Below are 24,295 nucleotides of genomic sequence, written 5' to 3' on the forward strand. Positions count from 1 at the left end.
ATTCTCAAAACTGGATATTAAACCATGCCTTCTACACCTCTGTTAAAAGTTACATTCTATCATAGTCATTTATGATTTCTAGGGCCAAAGTAGTAAATAAGATTTTTCTGGAAGAGACAGAGGTTATGAGGGAGCCAGGATTTGGGGTCAGTTAGCAGAAGTGAGTGTCACTCTTTCAGATTTGATGCAGGAAAGGAACAGCAACTGATCCCTGAGATTTTGGTGTGGGAAGGAAAGGAAGGAGGGACTTAACAAAAGCAAATGCCCTCTGGTTGTGGGCACCCACCCCTGACTGCAGCTTTTTGGAGGAACAGCTGGTGTCTCTAGGGATGCTGCAGCCTGGACTCCATTTCCCAGAGTTCCCAGTAGCTCCGAGGTATTCTGCTTTCCAAATACCTGTGGGCATGCACCTGCCACTGCCAGTCCCTGGGGCTCAGAGTTGGACCAGGGGAGTTCATTCCTTGATCAGTGTCAACCCTGGGGGCTATGCTGCTCCTTCTCTGGCATTTACTGCAACTCCTGCTCTGCACGTGCGATCCCAGGCAGTTTCCGAGTGCTCACCCTGAGCCTGCCTCCTGCTGCTTCTTCCCTCTTCATCCACCAACTGTGGGTCCCACATGCCAGGGACTCTCTTCTCCACACTCCCAATTTCACTCCCCGTGTATCTGGAAGAAAGGGTACCTGCTCCAGGGACTTTCTGCTGCAGGTTTGGCATGCAGGAAGGGGCGGAGACACATGTGGGAGAAGTGTGCCAGCGATCCTGGCAGCTTCTCCCGAGGTCAGGGCTGGGACCCGGGCTGCTCTGTCTCCCACCTCTATTTCCCAGGCTCAAAGTGCCCGGACTCTCTCCTGCAGTACCTCACCTAAACTGTCCCTAATGTGCTTTATTTAGTGGTTACAGGAGAGAGGGGGCAGTGTTCTGGGAACCTGCACTCACAGGGAAGGAAGGCAGAAAGACTCCTGATCTCCACAGTTAAATAAGCCGGGTTCCCACTGTGGGTGGTCTCAGAATGCAGTCTGGCCTGGTCTCTTGATGTTTCCTGGGCTGGTTCCTGCAGGGTGGGGCTGGATGGCCCTCAGGAGGGAGCCTGGGGCAGCAGAGGGGTGGGCAGGAGGATCTGTCTAGGATCTGCCCCACTGCTCTCATCCTGCACCTCATCTTCCTGGTGGGGAGCAGTGTGAAGCGTGAATAGCTGCTTTGTGTGTTGATCCCTCTCAAGTATTAATTATCAAATTTTTCCAATGTGGAATTTGAAGCTGTTCCAGAAACATGGGGTGGGAAATCTCCCTTCTTTCAAACAGGCACAGAGACAGTGGAGGATCCAAGGAGTTTCTATTAATGGCCCTAGGCTCAGCTGGAATGATTTCCTGAGAATTGAGCATCAAATTCAAGTTTCTTAGCTGTTACAGCATTGGTGGGTTTAAATGGCAGCCTACATGATTAGAACCACATTTCCAATGGTCAGTGGGTCCAGTATGTTTGTAAAAGAGATGCCAGGGACAGATTTATTAGGACAGATTTATGACTGGAGTTTACAAAAGCAGAACTTAGGACATCTTCCCTCCCTAGACAAGATTTCAGTGGGCAGCTGTTTCACTCATTAATTGTGAGCATCCACTTTTAAAGGTTTGTGTTGGATGGGGTCCACTTCTCTTTCTTTGATGATGTATTTGGCTGCTTTTCATTTTCTGTCTTCAGCTATCTCTTCTCCTGTTAGCAAGGCTGTCAACTGTTTTGACCTGCCACTGATCCCTTTGCAAAGTGAGAAGGGAACCAAAATTAATGCAAGTCTACTGTGTTGTCAATAACTGGAGCTACTTTTTTAAAGATTTATTTATTCATTTGAAAGAGTTACACAGAGAGGAGAGAGAGAGAGAGAGAAAGAGAGAGAGGTCTTCCATCCGATGGTTCATTCCCCAATTGGCAGCAATAGCTGGAGGTATGCCAATTTGGAGCCAGTAGCCAGGAGCTCCTTCTGAGATGAAGCTGTTTTTTTAAATAATTATTTATTTATTTGAAAGGCAGAACTTTGTCCAGGTCTCATAGGTGGGTGCAGGAGATGAGGGGTTTGGGCCAACTTCTACTGTTTTCCCAGTCCACAGCAGAGAGCTGGATGGGAAGTGCAGCAGCCAGGATCCCAACCGGCACCCATATAGGATGCTGACAAGGCAGCAGTAGCTTTACCCACTATGCAACAGTGCTGCCCACTAACGGGAGCTCTTTTAATCTGAGTTTGCATAAAGAGGAGAATTACAGCATCATAAATACAGATAAGTAACAGTTTTTCTCTGCCCAGCACTTTATATTACCCAGTGCTCCACTGAGAATCTTACATTCCACACTGTGTAATTAAGAAGGCCAGTTACTTATCTTATTTTGGGTTCTGTGTTTAAACCCATGACACTTTTGACATGGGAGGATATTAGTTCTACAATTTCATAGAGACTGGTCTGTGGAAGCATCGATAGAAGTTATAACTGTGAGAGTGGTAAGAAAGAAGAGGGGAAGAAATAAGTGCCCCTTACCTCCCTCAGAGATGTCCACAAGTGCAGTAGACGATATGCCCTATGGTTGACTTTCTGGGACAAACTGTGTTTGAGTGCTTCACATGTTCTGATAGAAAGGTGTTGCCACCAGGTTTTTAGTATATTTTGTTAGTTTTTAAAGATTTATTTATTTATTTGAAAATCAGAGTTACACAGAGAGAGAAGGAGAGGCAGAGAGAGAGAGAGAGAGAGGTCTTCCATCAGGTTCATTTCCCCAATGGCTTCATCATTGTGAACTTTGCTCAGTTCCTGACCTATACCTTTCCTTTAACCTAGTACTTTGCCATGTAGTAGCCCATGAAAACTGCAGACTGCATAAATGAATGAATACTTGGAGGGTTGTGATTTCTTAGAGGAACATCATGAGATAGGAGGAATAAAACAAAACAAAAGTATCCTCCGTATATAGAAGGTACACTGTTTTTGCAAGCCACAGAGAAGAGGAAGAAGCAGGAAAGTAGTGAGACTGGAAAGTTTGCGGCAAAGGTAATAGGCACTGGTCAAGAATTTAACAAGCCCATTAGGAAAACATTAAGGTTTCCTTACTTCCATGTAGACTCTGCCCTCTTATGGTGAACAGGGTCCTCTAAACCCACTTGTTGCACAAATGAAAACCCAAGCATTGTCTTCTCCCACAGATGGAGTCTGCTATTGGTTTTGATTTACATTTCCCTAATGGCTAGTGATATTGGGCATGTTCATCTATGTCTTGACCATTGAGATTTCTTCTTCTGAGAAACATCTGTTTTGATCCTTGCCCATTTCTTAGCTGTACATTTTGCTTCTTATTTGGAGATTTTCCCAGTTCTATATATGTATGTTCTGGCTATCAATCTTTTGTCATAATCAGAGTTTTCAATGTTTCCTGCCATTCTGTCCATTGTATGTTCACTCTGTTGATTACTTTGTTGTGAAGATGTATCTTAATATGATATGCTCAAATTTCTATATTTTATTTTTGTTACTTGTGCTTTTGGAATCTTACCCAAAACTGTTATCTATGCTTATGTTTTATAGTTTCTCATATGTTTACTTAGTTTCTGGTTTTATATTTAGACTTTTAATTCACCTTGAGTTGCTTTTACATAGTGTATGAGGTTTTGGGTATATTTTCAGGCTTCTACATATGGATAATCACTTTCCTTTAAACCATATGCTAAAGGGGTTCTTCTTTCTCCTGTTTGTTTTCTTTCCTTTGTTAAATAGGAGTTGCCTGTAGAAAAGTCGGTTTATTTCAGCTGCCTATACTTTTACACTGAACTATGAGTCTGTTTTCCAACAGTGCTAACACTGTTTCTATATTTTTAAGATTTATTTATTTATTGGAAAGGCCAGATGCTTCTTCCAAGTCTCTCATGTGGGTGCCAGCACCGTAGAACACGGTCCATCTTCCACCAATTTCCCAGGTGCATTAGTAGGGAGCTGGATTGGAAGTGGAGCACCTGGTCTCCTAGCAGCAACATATGGGATGCATGCACAGCAGGTCAAGGCTTTAATCCACTACACCACAGCACCAAACACTTCCTTATTTACTTCTGCTGTGATCTTTCATTATTCACTTTTTTCTACTGCCCTGCAACTTGACTCCTTCCTGTTTTTTTTCTGGGTCCTGGACGATGGTAGTAGGTGGCTTCTGGGATCTTTTTGTGTTAGTAGATACTTGGTAATCTAAAATCACAGTTTTTAGTTTCTATATTTCTCTGCTAATCACTAGGACCCTCTGGATGACAATAGAAAATGCTGGCAGAAATGAGGATATATTAATTTGCTAAGAAAATACCACAGAGAATATGATTTAAATCATGGAATTTTACTTCTCAGAGTTGTAGAGCTTGAAAATATCAGATCAAGGTGCTTAAATAGGCTCGATTTTTCCAGAAGCCTTTCTCCGATGTGACAGACACATCTACCATTTGATCTGCTTAAAAGCACTTTCTTCAGGTAGAGTCATGTTGCTGGTTAGCACTTCCGTGTTAGAGTTTTAGGGAGGCACATTTCAGTCCATAACAGCAAAAGGGGCCCTGTGGTCTACTTCAATGACAGCCATCTCTGCGGAGGACAGAAAGTTTGGAATCAGCGTTAGGATTTCTCACAGTATTACTGTCAGTGCTATCTCCATCAAATGTGCATTCATGTACACACAAATCTACCTGTACTCATAAACACATTCAACAGTGGAAATGCCTGATGGTTGTGTATGGGTAACATCAATATAATAATCCATAAGATGGCCTATTAGCAGACATTAAAAAGAGAATTAGAAAGAATGACAACAAAATCTTCAGTTACCTATATTTATGTCTATATGTATGATATTCAGTATTTATAGTTGCTAAAAGATGAATACTGATGTGTGGGAATAAAAGCTAAACCTTACCTTGCAATATTGCAGCCTAGTCTACATGAAAGATGTCTTCCTAAAACCATTCACTGGGCCCACTCTGTGGCATAGTAGATTAAGCATGCACCTGCAGTACCAGCATCCCACATGGGCACCAGTTTGAGTCCCTGCTCCTGCACTTCCAATCCAGCTCTTTACTAATGGCCTAGGAAAGCAGTGCAATATGCCCTGAGTTCTTGGGCCCCTGCACCCATGTGAGAGACCTGGAGGAAGCTGCTGACTCCTGGCTTCTGGCACCTGGCTTCAGATCGGCCCAGCTCCAGCCATTCTGGCCATTTAGGGGTGAACCAGTTGATAGAAGACCTCTCTTTCTCTTCCTCTCTATATCTGTAACTCTGCCTCACAATAAAGAAATACATTTTTTAAAAACCTTTCACATGTTAAATTTCTTAATTGTTTTAAAGATTTATTTATTTATGTACAAGTCGAGTTACAGACAGAGAGGAGAGACAGAGAGAAAGAGAGAGGTCTTCCATCTGGTGTTCACTCCCTAATTGATTGCAACTTCCAGAGCTGTGCTGATCTGAAGCCAGGAGCCAGGAGCTAGTTCCCGGTCTCCCAGATGGGTACGGGGCCCAAAGACTTGGGCCATCTTCTACTACTTTGCCAGGCCATAGCAGAGAGCAGGATCAGAAGTGGAGCAGCTGAGTATTGAACCGGCCCCCATATGGGATGCTGGCGCTTCAGACCAGGGTGTTAACCTGCTCCACCACAGCACCAGTCCAACATTTTAAATTTCTGATACTCTAAAGTAGTACAGGACTGCATTACATCTAGGAAAGATGCATTTAAAAATTATAAATCTAGTGCATTTTAGCAGAAGTTTTAACAAATACTTCTGATTTTCTCAGCATTATATATAAATAAATGACATAATGAGTCATTGTCAGATTTTTAGCTTTTGACAGCCACTTATAATGTTTCACAGCTTTTTGAAATGTATTGCTAGTGTGTTTTTCTCAACACATGCACTGGATTTTACCAGTTTAGTGCACATGGAGTTGCCTCTTATAGGATTTGCATTTTAATGGGTTTTCATGGCACATGTAATCAACATCTGCAAAGCCTCTAAAACACATAAATAATAACATGAATCAGGCTTTTTTCTTAAATATTAATTTATTTATTTGAAAGAGTTGTACAAATAGAGAAGAGGTAGAGAGAGAGAGACAGACAGACAGAGACAGAGAGGTCTTCCATCGGCTGGTTTACTCCCAGTTGGCCGCAATGACTGGTCTGTGTCAATCTGAAGCCAGGAGCTTCTTCAGGGTCTTTCACATGTGTGCAAGGCCCCAAGGACTTGGGCCACCTTCTAATGCTTTCCCAGGACATAGCAGAGAGCTGGTTCAGAAGTGGAGCAGCCGCGACTTGAACTGGCACCCATATGGCTTGCCAACACTGCAGGCAACAACTTTATCTGCTATGCCACAGCGCCAGCCCCACATTGCATCTTTTTAAGATGATATGGATTTAAGTTCATGAGAAATTATTAGCATAGTGGGAACTGATAGATATGCATGAAGCAGGATGGACTTGTTAGGAATGGTGATGTTAATTTTCTTATAAAATAAATAAATAAGAAATTAAATATGGTCAGACATAAATGAAGACTAAATTTTATTAGTGGTAATCCAGAAAACACTGATCTCAGGTCTTTTTCTTCCAGTGTTAAGTTTATATTTTTAAATGCATATTAAGTGAACAAATTTCATGTAATTTATATATACAGATTGAAGAGCAAACTGATAACATCCTATCCTATCTTCCCTTGTTCTCATATTTCCAACTCCCTCCTTCTTGTTTTATTTTCTTTTAATTTTGACAGCTGCATGCTTTGATTTTATTTTAGAATCACAAGCTTTAACCCTCTACAAAATAAAGAATTCAGCAAGTAGTAGCAGAAATATCAATGAGTATATGTTGTGTACTCTATCAAAGAGTACAGAAAAGTGCTATGAACAATACTCAAATCTCAAAATGTCAATTTAACTCATATGCTGCTTTTTGTTGTCTATATATTAATTACCACCAGTCAGAGAAAACATATGGTATTTGTCTTTTGGGGACTGGCTTCTTTCATGAAGCATACTTGTTTCCAGTTCATCCATTTAGTTACAGAAGATGGGATTTCATTCTCAATTATGGTTGAATAGTATTTTACACTGTATATATAGCTCATATTTTTGTTCCAGTCACCAGTTGATGGACATCTGGGTTGATTCCATGTTAGCTATTGTGAATTGAGCTGTAATAAACATGAGGGTACAGATAACTCATGCCTGTGCATATTCTATTTCATTTCATGCGGATAAATTCCCAGTAGTCAGATGGCAGGATCACATGGTATGTTTGTTTTCAGATTTCTGAGGAACTTTGATACTGCCTTCCATAATGGTTGCACTAGCTTCATTCCCACCAACAGTGGATTAGGGTACCTTTTTCTCTCCCTCTCCACCAGCCTTTATTGTTTGTTGACCTTTTCAAAAGAATTATTTATTTGAAAGATTGAGTTACAGAGATGGAGAGGCAGAGGCAGAGAGACAGAAGTATTTTATCTGCTTGTTTATGCTCCATATGGCTCAACAGGTAGTGCTGGTCCAATCGGAAGCCAGAGTCAGGAGCATCTCCCTGGTCACCCATGCGGGTGCAGGGACCCAGGCACTTGGGCCATCCTCCACTGCCCTCCCAGTCCAGTGCAGAAAGCTGGACTGGAATAGCAGCAACCGGGACCAGAACTGGCACCCATATGGGATGCCGTCTCCACGGGTGGAGGATCAACCCAGTGTGCTATGGCACTGGCCCCCATCAGGGATATTTTTCTATAGTACTCTCTCTCCACTGTATCTTTTTCTAGTTGAAGAATTAAGGTGATGCAGGATTAATAGAAGGAGTTTGAGAGGATTGTCTCTCTTTCAATTGTGTTGAATAGTTTGAGAAGCATTAGTTCTTTAAAAGTCCTGTAGAATTCAATAGTGAGGCTGTCTGATCCTGGACTTTTGCTTGTTGGGAGGGTCTTTATTACTCATCCAATCTCTGTCTTGGTTTTTGATTTGTTTAGCTTTTCTATGTGTCTTCATGACTCAATTTTGGTATATTGTGTATGTCCAGGAATCTGTTGATTTTTACTCTAGGATTTCCAATTTGTTAGCAGTCACAACAGATGCCCACATCCTATATTGCAGTGCTAATCTGAGTTTTGGGTACTACACTTCCTAATCAGCTTCATGTTAATATCCCTGGGAAGCAATGTATAATAGCTCAAATTCTTTCATTCCTGTCGTCAAATTGGAGAACTGTAACCTCAATGGGGACTTGAGAACCTGGTCTTGCACAGTGGTAGCCATATAGAAAGTGAACCAGCAGATGGGAGATCTCTCTCCTTCTCTTTCCTTCTCTCTTTGTCTCTGTGTGTCTCTGCCTTTTTTATCATGTTAAAATATTTAATTACTTACTTGAAAGAGTTACAGAGAGAGGGAGAGACAGAAATCTTCCACCACCTAATTCATTTTTGAGATGACTTTAATAGCCAGAGTGTGGCCAGGTTGAAGCCAGGAGTTTTCCCTCCGATGTGCATGGCAGCAAGGAGCTTTTCCTGCAATGTGCGTGGCAGCATCCCAGGCACTTGGGCCATCTTTCCCTGCTTTTTCAGTCCATTGGTAAGGAGCTGGATCAGAAATGGAATAGCTGGTACTTAAACTGGTGCACATACAGGATGCCAATGTAACAGATAGCAGCTTTGTCCACTGCACCACAACCACCAGCTCCTCTATCTGCCTTTCCAATAAATAAATCTTTTGAAAAAGAACTGAAGGTAGTAAAAGTCATCATGACTGAGCAATGGCAAATTTATTGAAGTGATCTATTTTCTTAAAGATCCTTTTATGAATTTGAAAGGCAGCACTAGATGGAGAGAATGGGAGAGATTGATCTTCCTCCTGGTTTGTTCACTCCTCAAATGGCTGCAATGACTGCGGCTAGGCCAGACTGATATCAGGAGCCAGGGGCTTCTTCCAGGTCTCTCACAAGGGTGCTGGAGCCCCAATATTTGAGTCACCCTGTGCTGCTTTTCCAGACACATTAGCAGAGAACTGGATCCGTTTGGAGCATTAATGTCTATGATACTCTCCTTGCAGTTGAAGGATTTAGAATCCATTTTGATTATGGGTGGGCCAAGTACAATGTCTTCCAATTGTCCAAGGTTTGGATTAGATGGGTTCTGAGAAATTTTGTTAAAATAGTTATTAATCTTGTTTAGACAAGGTCATAGTCAAAGTGGAGGTTCTCTCCTCCCTTCAGAGAAAGGTACCTCCTTCTTTGATGACCTGTTCTTTCCACTGGGATCTCACTCGCAGAGATCTTTTGCCAGAGTGTCTTGGCTTTCCATGCCTGAAATACTCTCATGGGCTTTTCAGCCAGCTCCGAATGCCTTTAGGGCTGATTCTGAGGCCAGAGTGCTATTTAGGACATCTGCCATTCTATGAGTCTGCTGAGTATCTCACTTCCCATGTTGGATCACTCTCCCCTTTATTTACTCCATCGGTTAGCGTTAGCAGGTACTAGACTTGTCTATGTGCTCCCTTTGACTCCCAGTCCCTCCACCATGACCAACTGTGAACTGAAACTGATCACCTGGAACAGTGAGATGGCATTGGTACATGCCACCTCAATGGGATTGAATTGGAATCCCCTGGTATGCTTCCAACTCCACCACTTGGGGCAAGTCAGCCTGAGCATGTCCCAAATTATACATCTCTTCCCTCTCCCATTCCCACCACCATGTTCAACAGGGATCACATTTCAGTTAATTTTCAACACTTAAGAATAACTGTGCATCAATTACAGATCTAAACCAGTCATATTAAGTAGAACAGATAAAAAAAACTACTAAGAGGGATAATGTATTAAGTTGTTCATTAACAGTCAGGGCTATGCTGATCAAGCCACCGTTTCCCATAGTGTCCACCTCACTCCAACAGGTTTCCCTCTTGGTGTTCAGTCAGTTGTCACTGATCAGGGAGAACATATGGTATTTGTCCCTTTGGGATTGGCTTATTTCACTCAGCATGATGTGTTCCAGATTCCTCCATTTTGTTGCAAATGACTGGATTTCATTGTTTCTTACTGCGGTATAGTATTCTAAAGAGTACATATCCCAGAATTTCTTTATCCAGTCTATCGTTGATGGGCATTTAGGTTGGTTCCAGGTCTTAGCGATTGTGAATTGTGCTGCAATAAACATTAGGGTGCAGACCTCTTTTTTGTTTGCCAATTTAAATTCCTTTGGGTAAATTCCAAGGAGTGGGATGGCTGGGTCGAACCGTAGGGTTATCTACGACCTTGTCTAAACAAGATAAGAGTCGGAGAACTCAGAGGGCTTCCATAGCCTTGGAAACTCATGACTGGAGCATAGGGAGATTACTGATGCCATAGACAGGAGTGTCAATTGGTAAAGTCAACAACAGGAGTCACTGTGCACTTACTCCTCATGTAGGATCTCTATCCTTAATGTGCTGTACATTGAGATTTAATGCTATAACGAGTACTCAAACAATATATTTCACTTTGTGTTTCTATGGGGGTGCAAACTGTTGAAATCCTTACTTAATGCATACTAAACTGATCCTCTGTTAAAAAAAAAAAAGAAATTATCAATTCCCAACTTGACTCTCACTGGGATTAAACATGACAATAGGTCTGCTCTGATTTCATCATCATTTTAAAAAAAAAATCATCTATTATTTTTCACTTTATGTTTCTGTGTGGGAGCAAACTGTTGAAATCCATACTTGATGTATACTAAGCTGATCTTCTGTATATTAAGATAATCAAAAATGAATCTTGATGTGAATGGAAGGGGAGAGGGAGTGGGAAAGGGGAGGGTTGTGGGTGGGAGGGACGGTATGGGGGGGAAGCCATTGTAATCCATAAGTCGTACTTTGGAAATTTATATGCATTAAATAAAAATTAAAAAAAATAGTTATTAATCATAACTCTCAGTTTAAGCTTTTCTTACCAAATTTTCATGTTTGCTGATGTTTATATCTATGGGAAAATTGGGTCTCTGGATTGCAACCAATGAAAGCATCCAGACTAACAGTAATAAGGTCAACAGTCAGCAGAATGATGTCCAGCTGAACTGAAATAGCTTTTCTTATTTGGTAGAGGGGTTACCTCCTGCATTATGCTGACATACTGACATAGACAGTAGATATTGGAGCCTGTCCCTTCTGCCAAATGGAGAATACCATATTTTGGTCCATCATATATATATTTATATATTATAATATATATTATATATTATACTATATATTTCTATACATAATATAGAATTGCATATAATTATTATAAATATATAATTGTATATATTATATATGAATTTGTTATTTATATATAAATAATTATTTCTGATCCAGCTCCTTACCAATGGATTGAAAAAGCAGTGAAAGATGCTCCAAGTACCTGGGTTCCTGGGACACACATCAGAGGAAAAGCTCCTGGTTTCAACCTGGCCACACTCTGGCTATTGAAGTCATCTCAATAATATATATATATATATAAAATACATATAATAAATTATATAATATTATCTGTTTATAATTATATATTATATAATATATTGTATGATAAATTATAATATATTTTATATATGAATATATTTATATACATAAATATATAAATAAATGTAAATATATATATAAGGAATTTATTTATGTAGTTGACAGGTTTACTTACAGAGAGTGAGAAGAAGAGACACAGAAAGGTCTTCCATATGCTCATTTACTCCCCTAATGACTGCAATGTCTGCAGCTGGGCCAATCTGAGCTAGGAGCTTCCAGGTCTCCCATATTTTGGCAGGGACCAAAGCACTTGGAACAGCTTCTACTGCTTTCCCAGGCTATTGCAGAGAGCTGGATGGGAAAAGGAGAAATGGGGACTAGAACTGGTGCTCATATGGGGTGCCAGCATTGCAGGTAAAGGATTACACCACTGCACCACAGTGCTGGCCCCAGTCTATCCTTTATTAAGGAGATCTCAGTAATCATGTTCAGGTATTGCTGTCCTATATTCATGGCCAAAGTCCTAGCAGGCAACATGGTTTGGAGAATCATAAGCACAAGGTGTGTAGGAGACTTCATTTCTCATACAGCACAGTTAATAACAAGGTTCCAAGAGGGGAAATTACTTGCATCATAGTCTTTGAGAACTAATGGACATCAGAGGTGATCTAAAGAATTTAGAAGGTTTGTGAGCCCCTAGAGTGAAAAAGTCACTGGGAGCACAAGGACAGTGCCTAGAGTTTATTTTGATGGATTTTAGCCCCTTTCATTGGAGGGAGGCCCGAAGAAGCTGGACTGATTAGTAAACCTCAGAAGTGTCTTTTCAAGGTGAAGGCAAACTGAGACTGAGGGGTTTTTGGAAAAACTTGGAGCAAAATGCATTTGCACACTTGGTTAAGACACATCATTTATCTACTGATTTTCATCAGATCTGTTAACATTAGGTATAAGGTACAGTGGACATGGTGGATGGCATATAGCAATATGATTTTAGTAATATATCATGAGGTGCTTTTTTTAAATGGATTTAGCAGGTAAAATTGGGCTACCTAATGGGATGTAGCTGGAATAATCACCTTTTTGTTAAATAAATCTGAGGTAATAAATGTTAGTGTATGAAGACATTGAGTTTTCTTTTATTGGGCCTTCTTGGTTATTTTAATCTGGGATCTGCGAATTCTCATTTTCTTTATTTTATTCCTCATCATGTCGGACCAACTCTGCTGCTTTGGGGATTTTTTTAGTACATCTGACATTTGGAAATTTAGACAATAGTATAGTTAAAATGAGATGTACCAAGTAAAGTATTTATTTTTATTCTGATACATATTTTGGAATTCTTCTAAAATTCCTATTGAGTATCCTTGTTAAATTTAGTTGCATCCCAGGTTAAGACTTAGTGGAGGCAGGCTCCATGGCTCAATAAGCTAATCCTCCACCTGCGGTGCAGGCACACCAAGTTCTAGTCCTGCTGGGAGAGCCAGATTCTGTCCCAGTTGCTCCACTTCCAGTCCAGCTCTCTGCTATGGCCCAGGAGTGCAATGGAGGATGGCCAAAGTGCTTGGGCCCCGTACCTGCATGGGAGACCAGGAGGAAGCACTTGGCTCCTGGCTTTGGATCAGCGCCATGTGCCAGCTGCAGCACACTGGCGGCAGCGGTCACTAGGGGGTAAACCAACAGAAAAAGGAAGACCTTTCTCTCTGTCTCTCTCACTGTCCACTCTGCCTGTCAAAATAAAAAATAATTTTTATAAAAAGACTTATTGGAGCCACTTTAGTGATTACACCCATGAAACTTTGTTAATAAATGAAAATAGAACCTGGGAAAATTGATGTATATCTTATGCTGTAGAGACTTAAGATTGAACATCTTTTTTATCTTTTTTAATTATATAATTTAAAAACAAATTTTAGATTTTTTTTTTTACTTTACTAAGTCACAGCTCTGGCCCCATTAATATGACTTAACAATGTTTTTTCCTCTCAGAATTATCTCTATTGTTTCAGTTAACTGCATGCCTTTTCTTTACATTCAGATTCCCTCAGCTGTCAAAGCTTATTCATCTTAATTCTGTTGTTCCTATTTCCCTCCCTTTTATTCTGTCCCTAGGCTAATTGAGATCATGATTCTCCATTCCTTCTGTGTGGTGTCACAGTAGGCTTGAAGTGTTCTTTTTCTCTTCTGATTTCTAAAGAAAGAAATTATGTATTCCCCCAGTTTAGATATTTTAATAATGCACTCTAAAACAAAGGTTAAATGTTCTTAATTTGACAAGAATTTTCGGGGCCAGTGGTGTGGCATAGTGGGTAGAGCCACCACTTGCAGTGCTGGCAGCTCATATGGATCCAGATCTCTGCTATAGCCTGGGAAAGCAGTAGAAGATGGCCCAAGTCCTGGGCCCCTGCACCCATGTGGGAGACCTGGAAGAAGCTCCTTGCTCCTGGCTTTGGATTGGCACAACTCTGGCCATTGCAGCCAACTGGGGAGAGAACCAGTGGATGGAAGACCCCTCTCTCTTCTCTGCCTCTCTCTGTGCAACTCTGACTTTAAAATAAATAAATAAATCTTTAAAAAAAGATTTTTTTTCTAATTTTAGATTTGTTCTACTTCATTGCCACTTCAGGGTGTGTGTAAGGAGTGCATATCCAGTTTTTCTATTTTGGAATTTGGGGATTTTGTATTAGCTCTGCTGTGTATTCATTTTTCTTGAGCATTGGTGATATCTTCTCCTTAGTTGTATTAAGAGAGAGAGCAATAGCCCTCATGTCTTTTTAGGTAAGTAAGACATATTAAAAACAGAGCATTCAGTATACATTCATAGTATTTTGACTTGTTCAATTGATTTTCCTGACCTCCCTTGGACATTCTTGGTCTCTGCTGTACAACTTTCTATACTCATTAATTCTTTGATATTCCCAAATCCAGAAAATGAATGACTCAACAGCTGTGTTCCTGTATTTGCTGGGACTCAGGGTAAGAAGCAAAGTGGAGGTGTTCAGGAATCTAAAGTTACATGCTACATAGCAAAGCACATCATTTCCTATACAAAGTGACTGGGAAATCCAGAATCTTTTGCACACATATTGGATCCTGAACTATTACTGGACTATTCAGTAAGATTTTAATGTATTTATTTTCTGTGTGTGTGTTTGTATTTCTAAATAAACTCTGCTGCGCTACTTAACATTAACATGTATTGCAGAATTCTTTCATCAGTTTTTACTTTTAAAAAGTTTCTCTTTCAGTTTTATGGGAGAGGGTAGAAGTTTCCTGCTATGTAACTGAAAGTTCATTCATTCATTAAAGTTAAAAATATTTGTTGCAAATTGGTAGAATACTATTAATTCTCATGTGATTTACATGAAACTAAATACATTCTCTATTTTGTTTTGCTTAAAATTTCTGCATGTGTGGACTTCTTTTTTCCTTCTTGCCCCAAATCCCTTTGTGTATTGGGATGGCAAATGGGTTTTACACTGGAGAAAACATGTTATTTTGGCAAAGAAGTACTTAGCCTTCCTGCTTCAAGTATTCAAATATTGCATTGGAAATCAGTATATTTGTTTACTGTACAAATGTCCTTCATACAATTTTGTAATCTTCTGGGATGGGAGAGGAAGCAGGAAATAGGAGGATTATGGGTGGGAGGGATGTTTTGGGGGAGGGGAAGCCACTGTAATCCAAAAGCTGTACTTTGGAAATTTATATTTATTAAAAAAATTAAACAATTTTGTAATCTTCATCTTCCTTTTTATTTCATCCTTTTTAAAAAAAGATTCATTTATTTTACTTGAAAATCAGAGTTACACAGAGAAGGAGAGAGAGAGAGAGAGAGCAGTCTTCCAACCGCTGGTTCACTCCCCATTTGGCCACAATGGCTGGAGCTCTGCCAATCCAAAGCCAGGAGCCAGCAGCTTCTTTTGGGTCTCCTATGCAGGTGCAGGAGCCCAAGGGCCTGGGCCATCCTCTACTGCTGGATAGTAAGTCTTACTTGCCTAAAAAGATGGATAGTAATTTGAGTAGCCAGGACTTGAACTGGCACCCAATTGGAATGTCAGCACTGCAAGCCACAGCTCTACTTGCTACTCCACAGCATCGGCCCCCTAAATTCTTATGAGTATTGCTACACGATTGGAATTTATAATTGATAATGCTGAACAATTGAAACTGTCTTATTTACAATTGTAGGACTGGATATGGCAGTTCTACTTGAAGTAAAGTATGTAGCCTGCTTATTGTATGATTTTCGGAAAAGCATGTATTTATATATAACAGCAGATCTGTTAATCATTTAAAAGTGAATTGTCATGATTACCCAGATGTAAAGAATGCAATATGTGCTAATGAGTTAGCAGTCACAGACATTTAGAATTAGAGGGATTTTAGAACTTTTTCAATACTGCAGTTTTTATGAAAAACTAATAATTTTTTTTATTTGACAGGTAGAGTTATATACAGTGAGAAATCAGAAAGGTCTTCCTTCCATTGGTTCAGTCCCCAGATGGCTGCCACAGTTGGAGCTGTGCCCATCCAAAGCCAGGAGTCAGGTGCTTTCTCCTGGTCTCCCATCCGGGTGCAGGGCCCAAGCACTTGGGCCATCCTCTACTGCCTTCCCGGGCCATAGCAGAAAGCTGGACTGAAAGAGGAGCAACCAGGACTAGAACACTTTGCCCATAAGGGATACCAGCACCACAGGTGGAGAATTAACCAAGTGAGCCACGGCGCTGGCCCCCGATAAATTTACTCTTAACAAAATATCAAAATATCTTATTTAGTATAAAGTTAGTAGTGAAAAGAGACTACCTTGTTGAACACAGAAATTTGAGATTATATTTCTTGGTATTAATTTGCATCTTAAGGCTTATTGCCTAGTTTATTTCAATATTTCAATCTAATATTACTAATAATATCTTGTACTTAGTGGTTCACTGTGTGCCAGACAATATTCTTTTGATTTTTTAAAAGATTTATTTATTTATTTATTTGGAAGTCAGAGTTACACAGATAGTGAACAAGAGGAAGTGAGAGAGAGAGAGAGGTCCTCCATCTGCTGGTTCACTCCCCAGATGGCCTAAAATGTCAGAGATATGCCAATCTGAAACCAGGAGCCAGGACCTCTTCAGGGTCTCCCATGCAGATTCAGGGGCCCAAGGACTTGGGCCAACTTCCTACTGCTCTCCCAGGCTATAGCAGACAGCTGAATGGAAAATGGAGCAGCCTGGACTTGAACCGGCCTCCATATGGGATGCCCCCACTGCATGCAGTGGCTTTACTAGCTACACCACAGCACTGGCCTCAAGACAATGCTCTAAAATGATGCATTAATTATTCCCAAATATTGAAAAGTGGCATGGTACACATTTGAATGTGTTGTTTTGTACTAGTTGTAGAAAGAGTTTAAAATATATTTAGATTTAAAAATGTAAGCTTTGATCTAAAGGTTTACTTTCCCTTAAGGTGCCTGTTTGGAAACTGAGAGATCATTGAAGTCTCAAGATAGAGTACAACTGATCTTATCCAAGCCTCCTTTATCACATGAGGATGCTAAATGCCAAGCCCAGAGAAGTAAAGTGAATTGTTCAAGGTCACATAGGTAAGTTGTGGCAGGGATAATTCTGTATTAGCATTAGGTATCCTGATACATAGGCCACTGTTCTGTCAATTTTGTACTCCTTCTGGAGTTAAAGATTCTAAGTTGTGGAAAATTGAATTTGGAAATTTAGTGGTTGCTATGTTGTTATGGTGAGAAATTTCTGTGTATAGCTATGAGTTGCTTAAATTTTATTCAATATATTTTTCTAGTATGTTTGCTATTTATTTGAAATGTATAACAAGTAGCTTCATCTATTTGCCAAAAGAATTTTTAAAGATTTATTTATATTATTTGAAAGTCAGAATTACACAGAGAGAGAAGGACAGGCAGAGAGAGTGGTCTTCCATTCACTGGTTCACTCCACAGTTGGCCTCCATGGCTGGAGCTGTGCTGACTGGAAGGCAGGAGCCAGGAGCCTCTTCCTGGTCTCCTATGCAGGTGCAGGGGCCCAAGGACTTGCACCATTTTATAGTGTTTCCCAGGCCATAGCAGAGAGCTGGATAGGAAGTGGAGCAGCCAGGTCTTGAACTGATGCCCCTATGGAATACCAGCACTGCAGGTGGCAGCCTCACCCACTATGCCACAGTGCCAGCCCTTGCCAAAAGAATTTATAGAAGCTATTCCATATATACACTTAACAATTATTTAGTTACTTGACATGAACTATCCCTGCATATTTGAAAATTTTGAATGGTATCACTTGGGTTTTAAGAATGTTATATTTTAGGTCTCTTAATATTTTTAGTGATGATGTTTTAAAGGCCCTTTCTGTTTTATGGAAAATGATAAGGATTTTGTTTTACAATGGCCATAGTATTACTACTTAAAGCAATAGATTAAATAAAACTTTTAAACAAAGTCATTTAATACTGAATTCTAACACACTGGTATATTTTAAAGTGAGAAGCCGGATTTCTTTCAGATATTCTAAAGAAGAATGATAATCAAAATTGAAGACATCTACAGTTTTTAATCACTTGTTTTAAATATTGGTCATAATGGTCCAATTTTGAGTTTAATTTTAATTAGCTTTTAAATGATTCAATATGTTTTATAGAAAAAATTCGGAGAACATAATTATATACTCAACCTCCCTCCCTTCTTTTTCCTTCTTTGTCATTTTTTTTAGCTTATGAAATGACATTTTCAGTTTACATTACATTAAAAAGGGTTCTTGAATCAAGGGACAAGTTTAACAGGCAAAAAGCAAAAAGATCGTAATTTAGAGGGAATATAGACAATGGCTCTAAACAATATTTGAATATCACATCTAAACAATATTTGAAGAAATTGATAAATATTTTAATTTCTCCTACTAAAATGCTCAAAGTCTTTAATTATTTATCAAATATTAGTGCAAAATTATGGATTTAAATGATCCCAAAAAGTGATGAATTTTTGTGTAATAAAGTCCAATTTTTGTCAAGGCTTTTTGAAAGTCTCACAGAAAACTTATGTTTGTGAATGGGAAGAATAATACCAAAATATCCATACTACCAAAAGCAATTTGCAAATTCAATGTAATCCCAATCAACATACCAACGATGTTCTCAGAGCTAGAAAAAATGATGCTAAAATTCACATAGAAACATGAGAGATGCTTAACATCTAAAGCAATATTATAAAGCAAAAAAAAGCTGGAGACATCACACCATATTTTAAGACATATTACAGGGGTCAGCACTATGACAAAGCAGGTAAAGTCACCGTCTGCAGTGCCGGCATCTCATATGGGTGCCAGTATGTTTCCCAGGTGCTCCACTTCTTATACCCCTCTCTGGTATAGCCTGAGAAAAAAGTAGAAAATGGCCAAAGTCTTTGGGCCCCTGCACCTGCATAGAGACCTGGAAGAAGCTCCTGACACTTGGATTCAGATCAACAGAGCTCCGGCCATTGTGGCCATTTGGGGAGTAAACCAGTGGATGGAAGACCTCTCTCTCTCTCTGCCTCTACCTCTCTGTAACTCTGCCTTTCATATAAATATACTGCAAAAAAAAAGAAGAAGTGTTAGCACTGATATAATAACAGACACATAGTTCAATGGAAAAGACTTGGTAGCATAGAAATAAACCCAAATTTCTACCAGCAACTCATATTTAACAAAGGAACTAAAATGAACTGGAGAAAGAAGAATCTCTTTCACAAGTGGTGCAGAGGAACTTGATTATCCATATGTAGAAGCCTGAAAAGAGACTCCAACATCTCTTACACTATGTGAAAGTGAACTCACAGTGAATTAAAATGTAATCATAAGACCCAAACCCAAGTAAACATAGGGAAACTCTAAATATTGTCAACACACAATAGCTTTTGGGTAAGATTCCAATAGCAATAGTCACAAAAATAAAAACAGAGACATTTGAGTATATCCAACTAAGATACTTCTTCACAACAAAGTAAACATCAGAGTGTAGATACAATGAACAGATGGCAGGAAAAATTAAAACTCTGAATGTTTACAGATTTCCAGAACATTTACATGAATTGGAAAAACTCCAAAAAATACAGTGAAGAAACAGGCAAGGATCTGAATAGACATTTCTCAGAAGAAATGTACATGGTCAAAACATGTGAATATGCCCGATGTCACTAGCCATTATGTAAATATAAATCAGAACACCATATCAGTCTCCAACACCTGTGGGAGAATACAACACTCAGGTGTTTGTGTGTGCAGCAAGTGGGTTTAGAGGACCCTGTTCACCTCTGGAGAGCAGAGCCTACAGGGAGGTAAAGAAACCTTACTGCGCAGGGGCATGCTAATCTTCTCTGTATCATTCCAATTTTAGTATATGTGCTGCTGAAGCGAGCACATGTGCTGCCGAAGCGAGAAAGAGATGAAAAGAATTTATCTCAGCTAGCCACTAATATTCAAGAAACAAGGTCTTCAGGAAAGCCAACTCAACTGACATTTTCATGTCATTGTTAAATAAAGGAAAAATTATCTAGGTTCAGCAATACGTAGTTTATAAGAGAAAGACTACAGAGTAATTTCCTTGGCATAGAAATAACTTTGTTTTTTTTTTTTTGTTTTGTTTTGTTTTTTTTGTTTTTTTTTTTTATCCATGAGGGCTTGCTATCACCACCACACACCCACATCCCATATACAAATGCCTGGCTTGAGTGGTAGCTTCTCTGCTTTGAGGCAAGTTTCTGCTAGTGTGCACCCTGGGAGGAGACGAAGGATGGCAGAAGTGCTTGGGTCCCTGCACCCAAATGGGACATCCAGAATGAATTCCCAGTTCCTGGTTTTGGCTTGGTCAAGCTTTGGCTATTGCAAGTGTCTGGGGAGTGAAGCAGTGGTTCCCTCTTCCTGTCACTCTGCCTTTCAAATCAATAACTGTTGTTGGTAATGACTAATAATGATATTCACTGATTGTCAAATTTTGAATCTATTAATTATAGACAATTTCTCTTTGTATTTTTAAACTTTCATAATGTTCTGTAGCCAATTTCATCACTAGAAATAAAAACTTTTCCTCAAAAAAAAAAAAGAAACCTTACTGCTTTCCTAATGTGCTTATTAAGTTCTTGACCAGCGCCTGTTAGTCTTGCCACAAACTTTCTAGTCTTACTACTTTCCTTCTTCTTCTTCTTCTCTGTGACTTGTAAAATAGTATACATTCTATATACTGTGGATACTTTTGATTTATTTTATTCCTTCGGTCTCCTATGAAGTTCCTCCACAAAAGCACAGCCCTCAAAATATTCATTCATTTATGCAGTCTGCAGATTTCATGAGCTACTAAATTCCAAGTAGTATGTTAAAGGCAAGATCTGGGCCTAAGAGAAAAGTGGTCTAAATTCTGTGCCTAGAAGAGGATTTGGGACATAGTAGAACTTCAGTGAAGTGCTATGTGAATGACATGCACTCATTAAATGAGTAATCTAAAGCATACACTTCATTTAAGCAACACAGCAGCCCTACTCACCTCAGGTAGAGCAATTGAGAGGAATAATGTGAACAAAAATAAGACATCAATAAGTTGAATAATAACAGAGAAAAAACAAAATGAGATAGATGCCAACATTACTGAGCTATTTTTGAGGAATTAAATTGATAGAGGGGCTGGCATTGTGGCCAAGTGGGGAAAGCTGCAATCTGTGAGGCCAGCATAACATCTGAGTTCCACTTTGAGTTTAGGAATCTCCACTTCCAATTTAGCTCACTGCTAAACACCTGGGAAACCAGCAGAAGATGGACGAAGGACTCAGGTCCTTGCCACTCATGTGGGAGACTTGGATGAAGCTCCTGACTCCAGCATGCCCCAGGCTCAACTGTTGAAACTCTCTGGGGTGTGAGCCAGCAGATGAAAGCTATCTATGTCTTTCCCTCTCTCTCTAAATCCACCTTTCAAATAATAAAGATTTAATAAACAAATTAACTGATTTCAAAATACACAAAAACATGAACAATACTATATCATCTTGATGCCAAACTGATAAAAAATAACAAATGCTAGAGAGCACATGGGAAAAGAAAACCATCATATATGGTGGGTGAAAACACAAGTTAGTACAGATGTTATGCAGAACAGTATGGTCATTCCTTAAAAAGGATAAAAATTGGGGCTGGCACTGTTGTGCAGTGAGTTAAAGCCCTGGCCTGAAGGGCCAGCATCCCATTTGGGTGCCAGTTCTAGTTCCAGCTGCTCTTCTTCCAATACTGCTCTCTGCTATCTCCTGGGATAGCAGTAGAAGATGGCCCAAGTCCTTGGGCCCATGCACCCATGTGGGAGACCCAGAGGAAGCTCCTGTCTCCAGGTTTCATAATGGCATAACTCTGGCCTTTGTAGTCATCTGTAGAGCGAACCAGCTAATGGAGGACCTCTCTGTGTCTCTACCTCTATTGTAACTCTTTCAAATAAATAACAAAAATTAAACTAAGATAAAAATTGACCTACCATGTGAGAGTTATCTTGCTCTTGGCTATATAGAATAAGGAAATTTTATTAGAAGGAAAGGAGGAGAGCATATCAAAGATACAGCAATTTTCCCATAACACAGCCACTATAACACAGTTCACTGCAGCCAGGATTTGAAACCAATCTAGCTGTCCATCAATGAAAAACAATGGACAGGGCAACCTCTTTTAGATACAAAAAAGAACAAAATATTATTAAATTAATTGAAATAAGACAGAAGCAGGAACACAAATGTCACCTGGTCCTTGTCGCATGTGGAAGTGAAAGAAAATAATGGATCTGAACACAGAACTGTGATTACTAGAGGCTGAGAAGGGAAGCAGCTAGGGATAGAGGGGGATTGGATAATAGGTATCAAAAATCAAAGAGGCAGAAAGAACTTCTGGTGTTCCATAATATAATGAGATGACTACATTCAACCATATTAGGTTCTGTGTAAAGAACTGAAGGAGAGGAGCTGGTAGTCTCAAATCATGGAGAAGAATTAGAAACTGTAGTTGCTTGGGGGCCAGCATTGTGGCACAGTGGGCTAACACCCTGGCCTGAAGCACCAGCATCCCATGTGGGTACCAGTTCTAGTCCTGGCTGCTCCTCTTCTGATCCAACTCTCTGCTATGGCCTGGGAAAGCAGTAGAAGATGGCCCAAGTCCTTGGGTCCCTGCACCCAAGTGGGAGATCTGGAAGAAGCTCCTGGTTCCTGGAATCAGATTGGCAGAGCTCCGGCCATTGTGGCCATCTGGGGAGTGAACCGGCAGAGGAAGACCTCTCTCTCTCTCTGCTGCTACTTCTCTCTGTAACTCTGTCTTTCAAATAAATAACTCTTTAAAAACTTAATAAAACTGTAGTTGCTTAGCTTGATCACTTTTTACTGCATAAATGTGTGCAAATATTGCACTACACCCTGTAATAATGCATGACTAGGACACATTAATCACAAATTATTTCAATGAAATTTTAAAAATTAGAAGCATTTCTTTATATTAACAATGAACTATTTGAAAATGAAATTAGAGAAACATTTCCATGCATAGCAGCATAAGAACCAGGAACCAATGTCTTCAATGTTATCAGTGATGAATCAGATTCACAGCCCCCAGCACTCAGTTTTTGCCATAGACCTTACCATGGCAATTGTGGGCATATAGTAGTAAATCAATGGACAGGAATCCTTTGTCTCTAAATCTGCTAAATAAATAAACAAGGAATTCATCAAAGAAAAAGAGATATCAATTTGGATGCCAGGCACAAAAACACATGCACTTGAGCTATCCTCCAGTTTGTGATGCCAACAAATCTTTCAGACATGTTACATTTTCAGAGACTTTTCTGTAATCTTGCTAAGCTTTCTGGAAATCTGCCTTATAGCAAAGGGTTTCCCAATTCCATTACACTCATGATATTTCTTTTGTGTGATATATTAGTTTACCATCTAGAGATAATTTATGGTACAAAACTTTTGTATGCATGCATGTTTTCTCATTTGTGAGTCTATTCATGGGAATTGAAGACTGATTTATAACAGAAATACATTTTCCAAATTCATTGCATAGACTTTTGTTCCTTATGAATTCTCTGAAGTCTGTTGATGTCTAATTTCTGGCTAAAGGTTTTATTGTATTTACAGCATGCAAAGACTATCACCTTTTGTGAATTCTGTGTCTATACAAGCCTGAAATAAAGAAAATGTTTTTGCACAATCAGTATACGCCTAAGAAACCACTTGTGTCAATTCTCTGATGTACCATTGACTTCTGACTCTAATAATATTTATAAGCTTTCTCCTTTACATGAGTCTCTGTTGGATAGGATGTGATTTCCAGCAAAAGGTTTTGTCACAATACTTACATGAATTTTGGAGAAAAGCTCTTCCACATTCATTATATTGTTAAGGTCTCTCCCTTGTTCAAATTCCATGATGGATTATGAGGCATTACCTATGTGAAATGACTTTCTCACATTTATTTCATTCATTAGATATATATGTTGTGCATTCTGATATAAGGAGAGATTTGGGCAGAGCTTTCCAACACTCATTACACCCATAAGGTTTCTCTCCCACGTGAATTCCCTGTTGTCTTATGAGGTATGGCTTCTAATTAAAGGGATTTTACTTTCAAAGGAGTTTTTCCCTATATGAATTTGATGATGTACAATGAGGGCTGAATTATGGTAAAAGGCTCTGAGTCATTACATTCATAAAATTGCTCCCCATGAGAATTCTTTTATGTTTGATGAGGTCTGATTTGCACCACAAAGGCTATTCACATGTATT

The 24,295-nt window shown here is 39.5% G+C and overlaps 1 long non-coding RNA gene and 1 pseudogene across 1 annotated transcript in view; one reads left to right on the plus strand and one right to left on the minus strand.

Moving 5' to 3' along the window:
* LOC149120927 (uncharacterized) overlaps nt 1-20,540 on the plus strand; it is a 33,808-nt gene extending 13,268 nt beyond the window's left edge. Inside the window, exons 2-3 of the long non-coding RNA XR_016225545.1 lie at nt 16,963-17,098; nt 20,169-20,540. This is a non-coding gene — a long non-coding RNA (uncharacterized LOC149120927). The remainder of the gene's footprint in view (nt 1-16,962; nt 17,099-20,168) is intronic.
* LOC149120928 (U6 spliceosomal RNA) lies at nt 19,844-19,911 on the minus strand (annotated as a pseudogene).
* Nucleotides 20,541-24,295: the final 3,755 nt, after the last annotated feature.

This window comes from Oryctolagus cuniculus, chromosome 18 (assembly GCF_051225735.1).
Source record: "Oryctolagus cuniculus isolate XC-2025 breed Fujian yellow rabbit chromosome 18, ASM5122573v1, whole genome shotgun sequence".
Lineage (NCBI taxonomy): Eukaryota > Metazoa > Chordata > Mammalia > Lagomorpha > Leporidae > Oryctolagus > Oryctolagus cuniculus.